We start from the raw sequence: 13,984 nt of genomic DNA on the forward strand, positions 1-13,984 counted from the left end.
GTCTAACTCTCCTCCTGCCAGGGCTCTGCGGCAGAGGGGCCGTCTTGGAGTAAGTGACATGGCCAGACAGGAGCCACAAGGACATGTGCCAGTGTAAGCAAGGCATTAAGCCGTCAGCCAAGATAAAGAAGTCCTGCGTGCAAGGCATTCTGCACAATCCAGGGCTGAATTCCCGACTTGGCCAGGCTGGGCTGGAGCTCAGGTCTGTCCTGAGAGCCAGCTCCCGACCTTGCTGACTTACAGTAGCGCCTCCACCATACAGTGGGGGTCACCAAGGGCAACTGCGGGCCAGTGCAGGGGGCAGTGACTGGGGCATGAAGAGCAGAAGGTGGGGATCGTTAGGGGCTGTGTCAGGCAGCTCCATCATGAAGTCTGTCCTGCAGAAAGGCCGCCTCTCCTCGTCACCTCCTGGATTCCAGCATCCTGCGTGACGTCACATGACCCAGCACAGTGAGGCCAGTGAGTGCCCGAGAGATCGTAACTGAACAAGGGGACGAAGAGCTGTTTTCTGGCTTGTGTGAAAGGCTTGTGAGGATTGGAGATGGTGGACTTTAAGTGCCCGGCTCACCAGATGCACGAAGTCACAGTTGCCCATGCTGTGCCCCCCGCCCGTCCCCCCACCACTATGCAAAAGAAGAAACTGAAGGTCAGTGTCCCCAAGGTTATGAGCAGGTAGGTACCAGAGCTTCCTGTCCAGCCCAGGCAGATGGGTTTGGCTCCTGAGCCCCAAGCTAAGTGGCTTGGAGTCATATCTAACCCATAAAACCCACAGGAGTGTGCCCCGGGGTCAGGGTAAGGCCCAAGCAGAGGAGACAGGGAGGACCAGTGGAGGACAGATAGCCAGCTGGGTGGTCCAGGGCCTCCACAGGAGCCGTTTTAGTGTCTCCAGGGTGGGGAGCCGTGTGGAGGCGGTAAGCTGTCCACGGGGAGACAACGGCCTTGAAGAGCTCATTACTCACACTTCCTAAGGGTGACAATTCTTTCCACTAAATTGAAGAAGGACCCACTTGTCCCCTATAGAGAAAATCATTTTTGAGAAGAGAAGATTGCGTCACTTCTGGCACAGGACGTGGAGGTTTTGAAGAATCAACGTCTGAAGAGAAGCTCCTTCCACTCCCAGGTACTTCAAGGTTTACTCGGAACTTATAAAAGTGAAAAATAAAAGTAATGCTAGCCCTGATGTCATCTCAATAATTAATATGCCTCCGACAGATGGCGGACTGATGGAGGAGAAAGCCGTGGATCCATTAGGACGCTCTTTCAGGAACGTGCACTTTTCATCTATTAACGTAATTTAGAACCTATTCTGTTGTTCAATCAACTGTGAACTCATAATCACAGTGATGAATTATTTCCAAAGACTTTTTTTAAGCTTTAGTTTCTATGTTCAAAGGCAGTTCTAATTGTCTACATTTCTGTTTACGTTCATATTTTTATGGCAGACAAAGAATATATTTTGTTGAGATAAAAATCTAAGGGAAGGAAGTAGAGGAGAAATATGAGCTCAAAGAGAAACAGGAACAGTGTAAGATTGTGCCAGATTGTTGGTGTGTTTATCTGAAGGCTTGATAATGGGCGTCTGATGGCCATGGCACGTATTTCTTAGGATACATTCACAGGGAGATGGAGCCACCTTATTTTCAAAGTATCAGTATAACTTTTTGGAAACTTTAGGTTTTGGAACTATTTCAACTTTTAGATGAGTTTTAGATGTCAACTTGAGTAGGTCCAAGGGAGTCATTTTTAGAATGATCTTAAGGAGTTTGGCAAACAAATTTTAAAACTTCTTCCCTCGGCAGTGAATCCACTGTGGCTGGAGCGCAGAACCACCTCAGGAGCTTTGGCGTGTGGGGCTGGCCCTGAGAGAGCTGGTTTCCTAGTCAGAACTGATTGTTAAATTTTCAAAAGTTTTGCACCAATGTTATTAATATTAAACTCTACAAGCATGTGAAAACAAATGCACACAAACCCTCACATCCAAACTATTTTACTCCTTCCTGTCTTTGAGGTTATTTAGATCATTCCCATCTGTGTGGGGGAATTCTATAAAATGACAGGCTGTAGCACACTTCCTGCAGCCCTGCGCTCAGTGAGGTTGCACTGGTAGCTTGAATTCAGCCTCAGGGGCATTTACACCGTGGGAACAGGCAGATGCTACAAGCCGAACTTGAGCTGTCACTGTGTTGTGTACACGAAATCAATGGATAAAATGTTACTAGTGCAAATTGAACCTAGTGGAATGCCACATCTGTGAGTTGTAGCAAAAAGAGAGAGAAGAAACACTCTTCCAGGTTCAAAACCCATTATCTAATCCAGCAAAAAGTCACTTATGTCATTGATAAATAAAGTTCTGACGATTGTTAAATATGCACCAGCTCCATTGCCCAAAAGCATCCATCAGTATTGGCATCAGTATTTTAAAAATCTACTAGCTGAGACTACCCTGCAGAGGGGTGGAGAATCAGTGATTTAGAGGGAAACAATGATGAAGAGGATTCTCACAGCAGCTGGCCTGATGCGAGTCTCCCCCTCCAGTGGGTACAGCTCAGGGTCTAAGCACTTTGGGGTCAGAGAGGGTGGCAGGTTTTAGGGAGAGGCCCTATCCATTTGAGAGGTCTGGCCTGTGACTTTTTCTTGCTGTGATATGGCGGATCGGAGGTCATTCTACAAGACAGAGCTCCCTGAGGGCCAGGACTGTCTTATATATCAACAGAAAACTTGGTTGGTGCTTCCTGGCTGAGTGGCAAATGAATTGATGAATTATATTAAGACATGATTTTTCTAAACATCTCACAATAATATTTTGGATGAACTAATCATAGTACAGGGCTTCACTGTGCTACTCTGTGACCATTAGAAATGACACTTGATAATTTAAGACAACTGCTCACAATACATTGTTACAAAGGAAAAGCTACAAGATACCATCAATTATGAACACAATTTGGTTTTGTAAAAACACATGCTAAATATTTTCCCAAGCTGGACAGGGTTAAAGGGAAGTCCTGGCCTGGAGCCAGTTCATTTTGGGGGAAACAAAGACTTCATGACTCTCTGGAATGTGCTCTAAGGGGAGAATCTGTGCGGCTGGTGGTTCCTGCCAGCCATGGTGTGACCTGGAATGGGCTGCGGGCATTTGGAGTGATGTCCTGCCACAAGGGAGTTAAAGAGCAATAAACAAGTCTAGACCCTGGGGCACACTCGGGTAGGACGTCTTGCCAATTTCAGTGTTTAGATGTGACATCCTCGTGGTGTACCAGAACATGAAGAAATAGGGTTCTAACGCAGAGTGGATTAGCTCGTTTGTGATAAATCCTGCATTTTTAATCTCTCAAGTGTTTTAATTCGATCTATATGACCTTGATCGCCCACGACAAAAAAAGTTGAGAGGCACAGTGGTCATTATGCCAGGGCAAGGAAGACTGAGCAACGCGAAAACAGCACTTGGAAAAATCACAGAGTGGAATTCGTGGCTGGAGGAATCTGGAAACCCCTGCCGGGGCCAGAGAGGGAGGAGAGCTGCCCAACGTGCTTAGTAACACTCGGACTCCAACACACGGTGCCAAATAAATCCCTCCCCATTGTTCTCGCCTGTGGCTGTCCTGGACATTGCAGGACAAGCGCTCCTGTTGGGGGCCAGGAATGGGAAAACACAGGCCAGCTGGCTTCCTCCGGACCAGTTAATGGCAGGGCGGTGTGTGAGGTTGGCCTTGGCCCAGCGGTCCACCCTTCCCTGCCCGGCGGCTCAGCGTGCAGCCTGGGTGTGTTTAAGAAACAGGGTGCAGTCAGCTTCCAAAGCAGGAGTCAAAGCTCCCAGGCGGCCCCCTCCATCCTGTAATGCACAGCTACAGGAACTCAGCAAGTCGAAGCATGGACAAGGACTCAGAGATGCAAATAAGGGCAAGTCCGCCTCACGCAGGCAGCAGGCAGCAGCTCAAGAAAGCACATTAAACAAACCCGAAGAGGTCCATTCCAAGGCGTGCTCACCCTTTGGGTAGCTTCAGAAATTGTGGGCCCTCTACAAGGTCGAGAAAGAAAAGCGTGGTCACGCCAGCCTGAGGGTCTGGTTTATTTCATTCCTCCTTTAAAAGATGTTTGGGGTTTTTTTTGTTTTTGTTTTTGGATACTGAGGATTGAACCCAGGAGTGTCCGACCACTGAGCCACATCCCCAGCCCTTTTTTATATTTTACTGAGACAGGTTCTCACTAAGCTGCTGAGGCTGGCTATGAACTCGGGGTCCTCCTGCCTCAGCCTCCTGAGCCGCTGGGATCATAGATGTGCACCACCACACCCGGCTTAAAAGAGTTTTACTGAGTGCCCATTGTGTGCAGAAATCAGACGTAATATCTTTCTTCTAGGAGGTTACTGTGCAGAAGGAGAGACAGATAAAAATAACCACTGTAGCTCAAAACAAAATTAACCTAGTAATCATGACAGGGCCACCTATCACCAGCCCAGCCACTGACCCAAATTGAATCCCTCCCTGTTCCTGGTTAGTGCTGCGTGGGCATCAAATAATTCAATTCCACAGGAATTTAGGAGGAAGTTCCCCTTCTTAGCTCCCTTATAGATTGGCCTCATCTTAAAGGCAATGTTGAGACCCAAGATACTAAGGAGTCTGCTTCCAGAACTCTACTCATTTCCACTTCACATTAAAGTATCCAAGCAAAGTCCCTCAGGGCAGTGTGGGGGCATTCTGGAAGAAAATCCAGGAAAGCTTCATGGAGGAGAAGGCACTGCATGACAAGTTCAATTCCCAAGGATAAGAAAGAGGCTCTGCAGGCCCTGGTCCAAAAGCACATCAAGAGTCACGCAGGAACTTGATTTGACTGTCAATCACTGCTGGGGAACTGCCTTTAAGGAGGCCCTCATTCAGATCTTGTTTATTCTGTGACTCCTCCCACTTGTCAAAGCATAATCTCAAATTCCTCTTTGGAAGTTGGTGAGGAGACTAACTTATATGCAGGCACCCCAGTGATTCACTTGCTTCCCTAGAAACGTCCAGAAACGACAGGGTAATTTGCCTTCTGAGAACTGTCAGGTGACCAGCGATTGTCTTGAGTTGCTGTTTGTAGTGGGGCGCTGCCCGAGTGCCAACACAAACGAAATTCTTGGGAACACAGGTGTGTGGCTTTTCACACTCAGGTGGGAAGGCTGAGAGAGTACCCTGAGCCCCACCTAGTGCTCACCAGCAGGAGGTCCTTCGTGGACACTTGGCCCATGCTGCTTGGTGAAAGTGGAGGTAGAGAAGGTGGACTCTGGAGGGACTAAATCTCCCTTAGGGATTAGCCTTGTCCAGCAAGTAGCCTTGTCCTGCCAGGTTCCAAAGAGAAGGGGAATATCTCAGTCCATTTTCTGTTGCTATAAGAGAATATTTGATGCCACAGTCCGGCTGCAGCAAAATAACGGGAGGGTGACGAACAACTTGTGTACATTGATACAGCAGGAGTGGGAGCCGTTTATTGTAGGACAACACAGGTATTTATACATTCCATCTAGCTTATCTAATTAACATAAACTAGATACAGCAGTCAACCAATAAGAAATCTCCACACTTGATGGCTCGCTGGCATTACTTCACAAACCACTCCCTCTGGCATGTTGCCAGGTGCCATCCAGACTTATTTATGGACTCTAACATTTCTCTGGCAAAATGCCAGGTGCCATCCTGACTTGTTTATAGACTTTAACAATTTGATGCTGGATAATTTATAAAGAAAAGAAGTTTATTTAGGCTTGTGGTTCTAGAGACTGACAAGGCACCAGGACCTGCTCTGAGAATCTGGTGTGGCTTCAACTCATGATGGACAGTGGAAGAACTAGTGGGCACATGTGGGAGGTGCCAGATTGCATCACAACAACCTATTCCCACATTGTAACTGGCCCAGTCGTGCGAGTTCTTGGAGAAGTGTCCTTCAAGAAGAGCATAAATCCCTCCAAAGGACCAAATCATCTCTTAAAGGCCCGGCACTCTCAACACTTGGATGGAAGACCAATTCTCAACCTAGTTTCTGGTGGGGACAGACCCCATTCAAACCAAAGCAGGTAGCAACGTGATCAGAAGTACGATTTGGATCTCTGCCTGATATCACAAGAGGCTCTAGCGTCCCTCCATCTACCACTGATAAGACAACCGGAAAACCAAGGTGACAGCTTGGAAAGGCACATGACATCAGTACCAACCACTGCACTCAACCTCAGCAAGATCTCTCTTTACTTCAAGTGCACACTGCACCATTATCAAAATGACGTGATACAGGGACATAAAGTAAGTAACAACACATTTGCCAATGTTTAAGTCATGTAGAGTGGAAGAGAATGGAATTAAATCAGAAATCAGTGATAAAACACTATCTGGAAATTCAATTAACATTTGGAAATTGAACAACAGACTTCTAAGTTACCTATCAAAGAAGAAATCACAAAAGAAACTAGAAAATATTTAAAATTGGAAGAAAACCTGTGAAATGCAGCTCATTCAATACAGCATTAAGTGCTTGTTCTAGAAAGAAAGAAAGATCTAGAGCCAATGTCTAAGCTTCTAGAATTAGAAAAAGGAGAGCAAAGTAGAATGAAAGTAGGTAGAAAGAAGAAAGTAAAACGATGACAGCAGAAATTAATGAAATAGAAACAGAATAACAATAGAGAAAATAAGCTCATACAAAGTTTGTTCTTTGAAAAGATAAATGAATGTACGATAAAATCCCTAACCAGGCTGATCAAGAAAAAAATATATATATAAGAACAAACTACCAATATTAGGAGTGAAGGCGTTAATCTGCAGACATAACCAGTCAGGATAACACGCCAAAACTTGGCAAAGACGTCACATAAAAAGAAACTTCAGGCAAGTATTCCTCATGAATTTGACAGGCCCCTCATGAATTCAGACACAAAAAATCTTAACAAATTATCACCACGCCAAACATAAAAAAGATGATGCATTGTAGCCAAGTGGGTTTTTTGGGAGAGGGCAAGGTTGGTTCAGCCTAGAGATATTAACAAGATGAAAAGCACATGACACTTTTAATCCATACAGTATTTGACGAAATTCAACACCCATTCATGATGATAAATTCTCAGAAAAGTCCAAGTTGATGAAAATACTGCAGCTAGCTTTGTACTTGATGGTGAAGAATTTAATATTTTCCTTTTAAGATCAGTAGCAAGACAAAGACACATGCTTTCATCTCTACTATTTAACATGCACTGAAGGTTCTAGCTATGTAATAGGAAAATAGAGAGAAAGGCCTTAGAAGGTAAGAAAAATAACTGCTTTGCAGATAATATTATTATTTATATAGAAAATGGTAAGAAAGCTACAAAACAATTACAACAAGGATTATTAATCTAGCAAGATTGCAAAATACAAGATATATATATATATATATACACACACACACACACATATATGGATCCCATATATACATATATATGAAATCGATCATATTTTTAGGTTACCAGCAAACAACTTACATTTGAAAAGCAACATCATTCACAAAACAAAATTGATTCTTGGATATTTAGGAATAAGCATAAAAAGCAAAAAGATATGTGTAAGACCCCAAACTCTAAAAATTGAAAAACATTGCCAAGAGAAATGAAGAAAATTCTAAATAAATGGAGAACAATGTTATTATGATCATTGACTTGAAAAGTCAATGTTTTATGGATACCAATTATCTTCAAATTAATGTATGAATTTAAATCAAAAATGCTGATCAAATCAATTACTAGGCATTAACAACATAGTTCTAAAATTTGAATTGAAGGACCAAGAACCTAGAATAGCCAAAGCTATCTAGACAATGGAATCTGAGAACTTACTTCCAGCTTTCAGAATTCAAGGTTTGCTTTAAAGATGCTTTCATTAAGAGAATTTGGTGCCCACATAAGGATTGGCAAATAGATCAGTGGGACAGAACAAAGGTCCCAGAAGTAAATTCACACTTACGTGTTATTCAGTTTTTGATGAGATACAAATATCTCATTTTTTCCAGTGGGGAAAGAAAAGGTTTTTTCCACATATTGTGGCATAACTAAATAGTGACCTAAGACCAAAAAAAATCAATCTATGCCCCTATGTCACATTATTAGGCAAAGTTAACGTATGATGTACAATATTTGTAAACATAAAGACTGAAATTAAAATTCTGGAAGAAATCACAGACACACAGATTCATAATTTGGGGTTGGTGTAAGTTTCTCACACAGGACACAGACAGCAACAAATGAAAAAATTAACAAATGGAAATTCATCAGAATTTAAACCTCCGCTCACCAAAAGACAATTTTTCTGTAACCATGAATAAGTTAGCCAGACTGGAGGAGAATATTTACAAAACCCGTATCTGATGGAGAACCTGTATCCAGGTTCTATTTTAAAACTCTTAATGACTCAATAACAAAATGACGAATAGCCCCATGAAAATTAGGCAAGGATTCAAACAGACATCTCACAAAAGAGCCCACACGATGGTCAACAGAGATGGCCGTCAGGGGCCGGGGACTCTGGTGGGATGGGGACGCTCGTTTTGAACCTGCCAACTCCCAGCAGGCCGCATATGCAGGATCAGACCATTTCCCTTCACACGGATTTCACATCAACTTACAACTCACATGTATAAATGCATAAACAGAAGATATCAAATGAGAAAGAGAATTACTAGACACCCGGCAGGTGCTACCTGCGCTCTCCTTCCCAGCTCCCTCCAGCCGTGGAAGGGTGGAGAGCCCGGTTACCCGGTGGGAGGAGGGCAGGACTCTGGGTCCTTTCCTGGCTGTACTGTGAACTGCCCGCCTGGCCCTCAGCCCACCCGCTCACCCTCAGGCTCCTTGTCATTATCTGGAAACAAGTGACCTTGTGTGGGGGGGCCTGGCTGGGGGAGGAACGGTGGCTGGAGTTTCTAGGTCACTGGCTCCTATGGTGCCCTTGCGGGCAGTGTGACACTAAGGCCCAAGACCATCCTTCAGGACCAGCATCACAGGTGGCCCGCCTTGTAGGTGAGTCCCGCAAGAAGTGGATTTGCGGATCCTGACAGCCTCCCCCAGCTCAGTGCTCTGAGACTTCCCCTTCTGCCGGGTGCAACAGCACGTGGTGATAAGGAGCCCCCCGTAGCTGAGGCTGCAACCTGGCTGAGGGCCTAATGTGCATTTAGAGACATCCTCGGAGACCGTCATCCATCTGGAGACATTGGGAGCTGAGGCTGATTCACATTAGCCTCTGGGAGGCAGCTGCCAGCCCCAACCCTCTGCAGCGCCGAGTACTTCAGGGACTTCTGATTACTGGACTGTGGCTGGCAGCGGCCCAGGAAGGGGGGTTAGAAAAACCTCTCCCCCCCCCCAGCCAACCAGGAGTGTGAGCCCTGGAGCCTGGAGACCAGGAAAGCCGGCCACCCACCGCACAGCCCACGGGTCCCTGAGTAGACAGCCACCCAGCCCCCGATGGTCTTGTCACATTGGGCGGAAGTCGGAAGTCTGATGGGAAATAACGACTACTGCTCATCTAAAGAGTGGGGGCCCTGCTCATCTGGTCTCCTGGAGTTACCCCCAGGTGTGAAATGGATATGGTGGAGAAGAATGTTGGAGGCCCAAAGACAAGTGTGTGAAATGGACCCTGGCTTTGAGACCTGCTGGCTTTTGAGAAAGGGGATGTGGGGAGAGAGTCAGAGGCTGCCCTCCGGGTTTGGGAAGAACCGGTTTCAGGTGGAGATTGACAGGAATTTGACTCAAGGACTGAGCCGGAATCTGCAATTCTGGAGCCCAGCCAAGCGGTAGGAGGGCCCTCGGAAGGCATGAAGCTGATGTCCCAAGGCCCTTTCAACCCCCTGGGGTTCACCCAACCATCAGCTCACAGCATTCCCCGCAGACCTTTCTCTCCCAAGGTGCAAGTGTCTTTCTGAAGGAAAGCTTATTTTCTCTGCCTTCTCCTGGTGGGTGTGAATAAAGAAGCACATTGCCCCAGCCGTCACTGGCTGTCATCTGGACGCCATGAGATGCACCAGCCTCAGGGTGACATCAGTGCTAAGAATGGTGGCGTAGAGAGACTGGAAAGAACTCAGGTCCCTGATGTCAGCACGGAACCCCAGAGCGCCCTGTACCTGAAGCCCACCTGCTCTCACACCTGTCGTGTGAGACTCACGTCTTCTTGGGGCTTCAGCCTTTGGGAATCCGATGTCTTCTCTTGGCCACACAAAGCCCCTGACAGGTCCATCAGGCTGCAGGAACTCGCTGCCTAGCAGAGGCTCACAGCAGGAGAAGCAGGCGGGGGCCCAGGAACCTGGGGTGTGCTTCAAATTTTCACAGAATCTAGTTTAAGAGGCCTTCCTACAAAGAAGCCCTTGATCTGCAGGTGAAGGGTTATGAATATTCTTCAATTCCACCAAGAAACTCCTTCTCTCCTTTGTTTTATGAAACCTAACTCCTGCTTCAAGTTCCACTTTGGGGGAAAAACATAGGTACAGAAGCATCTCGCCCTTCTCCTTAAGAAAAACTCCAACCAAAGTACAAGGGCCAATGCTGACCACCACTCGGTCTCCTGGTGGGGTGGAGAGGACGGGCTGGGGCTTGGGGCAAAAAGGAGAGTTTGTGCCCCATCCAAAGAGTGACTTGCGGGATGGCGAGGCCCAGGGTCACCCGACCTGATTCTCCTGAAGAAGTTGTAGGATGGAATTGGTACGTGACTGCTCCAGAGTTTTCAAGTTATTTTAAATAAATAAATAAAGGCAGATCAACCTTTGGGACCCTCACAACACCCCCGTGGTTCCTGACGTTTGGCCGAGGCCGGCCCAGCAGACCTCCAGCTGCTGCTGACCCTGGCCCTGCATCTCCAAAGACTCAGCCGGCGGCCAGGGGCCAAGTGTTTCCTCACGCTGCTATTTTTAACGCTGACATTGTGGGAACAACCTTGATTTCTAATAACCGGGATGAAGTAAACCAGGACAAACCCACTTAGTGGGAGATCGGCAACTGTTTACAAAAGGTATGTACACAGAGGAGCCTGAGAGGATCCGGCTGGTGACACCATACCCAGGGTGGGGGCAGAGTCTGTGCAGTGTACACACAACGTGATTGACGACCCTGGCAGAGGACACGGAATGCAGCAGTTAAAAATCGACTCTAAACAAAAATGAACCCATTATTGCCAAGAACGGAAAGAACAGCACTCTTTCCCTTATGCTTTTCTGAACTTTGCAAATTGTCTATGATTTCATAATCGGGGAAAACACCAACTTTGTTTTGGGGTTTCTGAATCATTAAATGACTTTGCCGTACCCCGCCTTCTTCCACATCAACCTCAGCAGGCCAAGCTCAAGGCAGTCACGTCTGCAAACTTCTCCAGAGCCATACTGAACCAGATCTGGAGGACGGAGCTGGACTAGGGCCGGCCCTGCCCTGGAGCTTAAAACACTACAGTGAAATGCAGAACAGCACCCACAATCAGAGCCCAGAGGACATGTGCTGGCCCAGTCTTCAGATGAGGGATAAGGGGGAGTGTCCAGGTGAGCTGTGGGCCTTGTAAGGGTGCCCCAGTTGAATGAATGTGGGAACAGGACTCTTGGTGAGGATCCTTGCAATGCAAAGACACAGAAGCAAAGAATAGCATAGCCTTTGCAGAAGACCAGTTGATTGAGTCATTTTCTGATGCTATAATGAATTACCTGAAACTGGGTACTTTAAAAAGAAACAAAGGTTTATTTAGCTTACAGTGTTAGAAGAGAAGTCCAAGGTCAGGTGGCCCTGTCTTTTTGGCTCTGATGAGGACGCTCCTTACCTGCCTCACATTGTAGCAGATGGCATCACTGTGGGAACACCTAGGAGAGAGAGCTCCGATGGCAAGACAGGAAGACAGAGGGCTTCAGGGCCAACCTCACTCTTGTATAACATTGCGCTTTCAGGGACAAACTCTCCACGGAGACCAGCACTGATCCTTCAAAGGGCGATGCCCCCATGACCTTGTTACTCCTCACAAGGCCCCACCACTTAAGGCTTCCACCACCTCCCAACACGCTAAGGGACCAGCTCCCAGCACATGAGCCTTGGGGAACACCAGAGCATCCTGGGGGTCACAAGGGCCATGTGCGTGTGCTGGCCACACACCCCTCAGACTGCCTCAGTGGCTGGGGTGGTCAGGCAGCATCAGCCTCGCTTGGTTAGGTGGGGGTCAGTGTCCATTTGGGGTCAAGCCTCCTTCAGGACATCCAGGGTCAAGTGCAGAAGTTCTGAAGTTGGTCGGTTCACAACCGCACCCCTGGCCTGGATCGACTCATTTCTTGGCTTGCAAGGACCAGAGGGCAGACTCCCAGGGTGACTGGAGCCTCAGTGGACCCGAGCCCCTCCTGCACCACAGCTGTCAGCCACGGCCATCCCGAGGAAGCTGGAGACGGAGGGCGCCCAAAGCCCTGACCACAGGCCAACTCCGTGTCCCGCGCTGCCCGCAGGGGCCAGGAACCCATGAGCAAAAATGGAACAAATGCCCTTGTTAACGATGGGAAGCGTGTGCACGGAGATCCGCGGGCACCACTTCCCCCCGGGCTGGCCCAGAGCACGGCACGATCTGGCAGAGCTGCTGTCCAGGAAAAGAGGGGCCAGTGGCCTGCACAGCCCAGGGGACAGAGCTGAGCCCAGTTGTGGAGGACCTTAGGTAAGGAGAACTGCGATGGCGGCCACGGCCTCTGCCAGGGGCCAAGACTCTGCTCTGGGAACACCCTGTGACCCACGGAGCCAGGTGCGCTGGGACAGTGCAGGTGGCCAGGAGGCTGCTCCCACAGCAGGGAGGGTGGACGAGGAGCCACGGAGGGGCCAAGGCAGGGCGGTGGGAGCTGGGACTCAGAGCCGAGCAGAGGCATCCAGGTCAGATGCTGCTGGTGGCCAGGTGTTGGGGGCAGAGGTGCTGCTGCAATGCACCCCCCAGCCATGGGGGGGCGCCAGTGCACACCCCGTCACACCTGCTGTGTCTTGGGCTGTGCTTGTGGAAACAGGGAAAGCCCAGCCCCACGCTGGGTGTCGGGCAGGACATGGTGAGCGTGGGTGAGACAAGCGAGTGGGACTCCTGGGACGGAGGAGTTTACGTTCCATGGAACCTAAGCTCCCTGGAGACCTGGCTTTCCCCAGGCCAGGGGCGGGGTGGCCTGCTGACCTTACCCAGGTCCCAAGAGCCAGGGAACCTCTGAGGCCTTCAGGCCCCTGCAGCAGAGGCTGTCGCTGTCTCCACAAGCCCGGCCAGTGCTCCCAGTGCCGTCAGGAGTCCCCCTGTGAGACCCCACTTGCATTGGACCTGTGTGACCCTACCGTCACCCTCAGTGCCACCGTCCTTTGTGCACATTCCTGCCTCCCATCTATGCTCTGGACTCTTCTGAGTGTACTCCTGTCCGACCCCCAGAACCTAGCTCACTATAAAGTGACAACGGACAGAAGAGACCTCGATGGACATTTCTGCAGACTGTCACTGTGCCAGGCTCCGAGGACACAGGTGCTGAGCCTGTAGCCTGTGCCCAGGGCGCTCACCGTCTTGATGAAGTGGGCATCCTGGGAGGTAGTGAGGCCCCATCTCTGGAGCATGGAGAGAGGCGGAGCCAGAGCCTGGCAGGGATCCAGAAAGGGCACTGCACCTCCAAGGGGTGGTGGCCAGATGGCTTCAATGTCCCTTCCAGCCCTTGGCTCCCCTGACTCCAGAACCCCACTCCGGGAACATACTGGCTCCCAAGTACCCATCCGCAGTCCTCCGGTTGGCAGCGAGCAGGCCTTGAACGGAGTGGGGTAAACAAGAGCTGAGTCACTCTGGGGACCGCCCGAGCGGGAGCCCCTCCCTCCTCTGGAACCCTCATAAACAGACCGTGGATCAGCTCTGTTTGTCAGCTCTTCTGAGTTTATGATGCTGCACGAAATCTGTTGCCCAAACGAGCCCACGGACCTCTGACCACCCATGTTTAGCCATCTCTGTGCCTGAGTGTCATCATTGCACATTCCACGTGTCTGTGCAGG

The sequence above is a fragment of the Ictidomys tridecemlineatus genome, chromosome 5 (genome assembly GCF_052094955.1).
Source record: "Ictidomys tridecemlineatus isolate mIctTri1 chromosome 5, mIctTri1.hap1, whole genome shotgun sequence".
NCBI lineage: Eukaryota > Metazoa > Chordata > Mammalia > Rodentia > Sciuridae > Ictidomys > Ictidomys tridecemlineatus.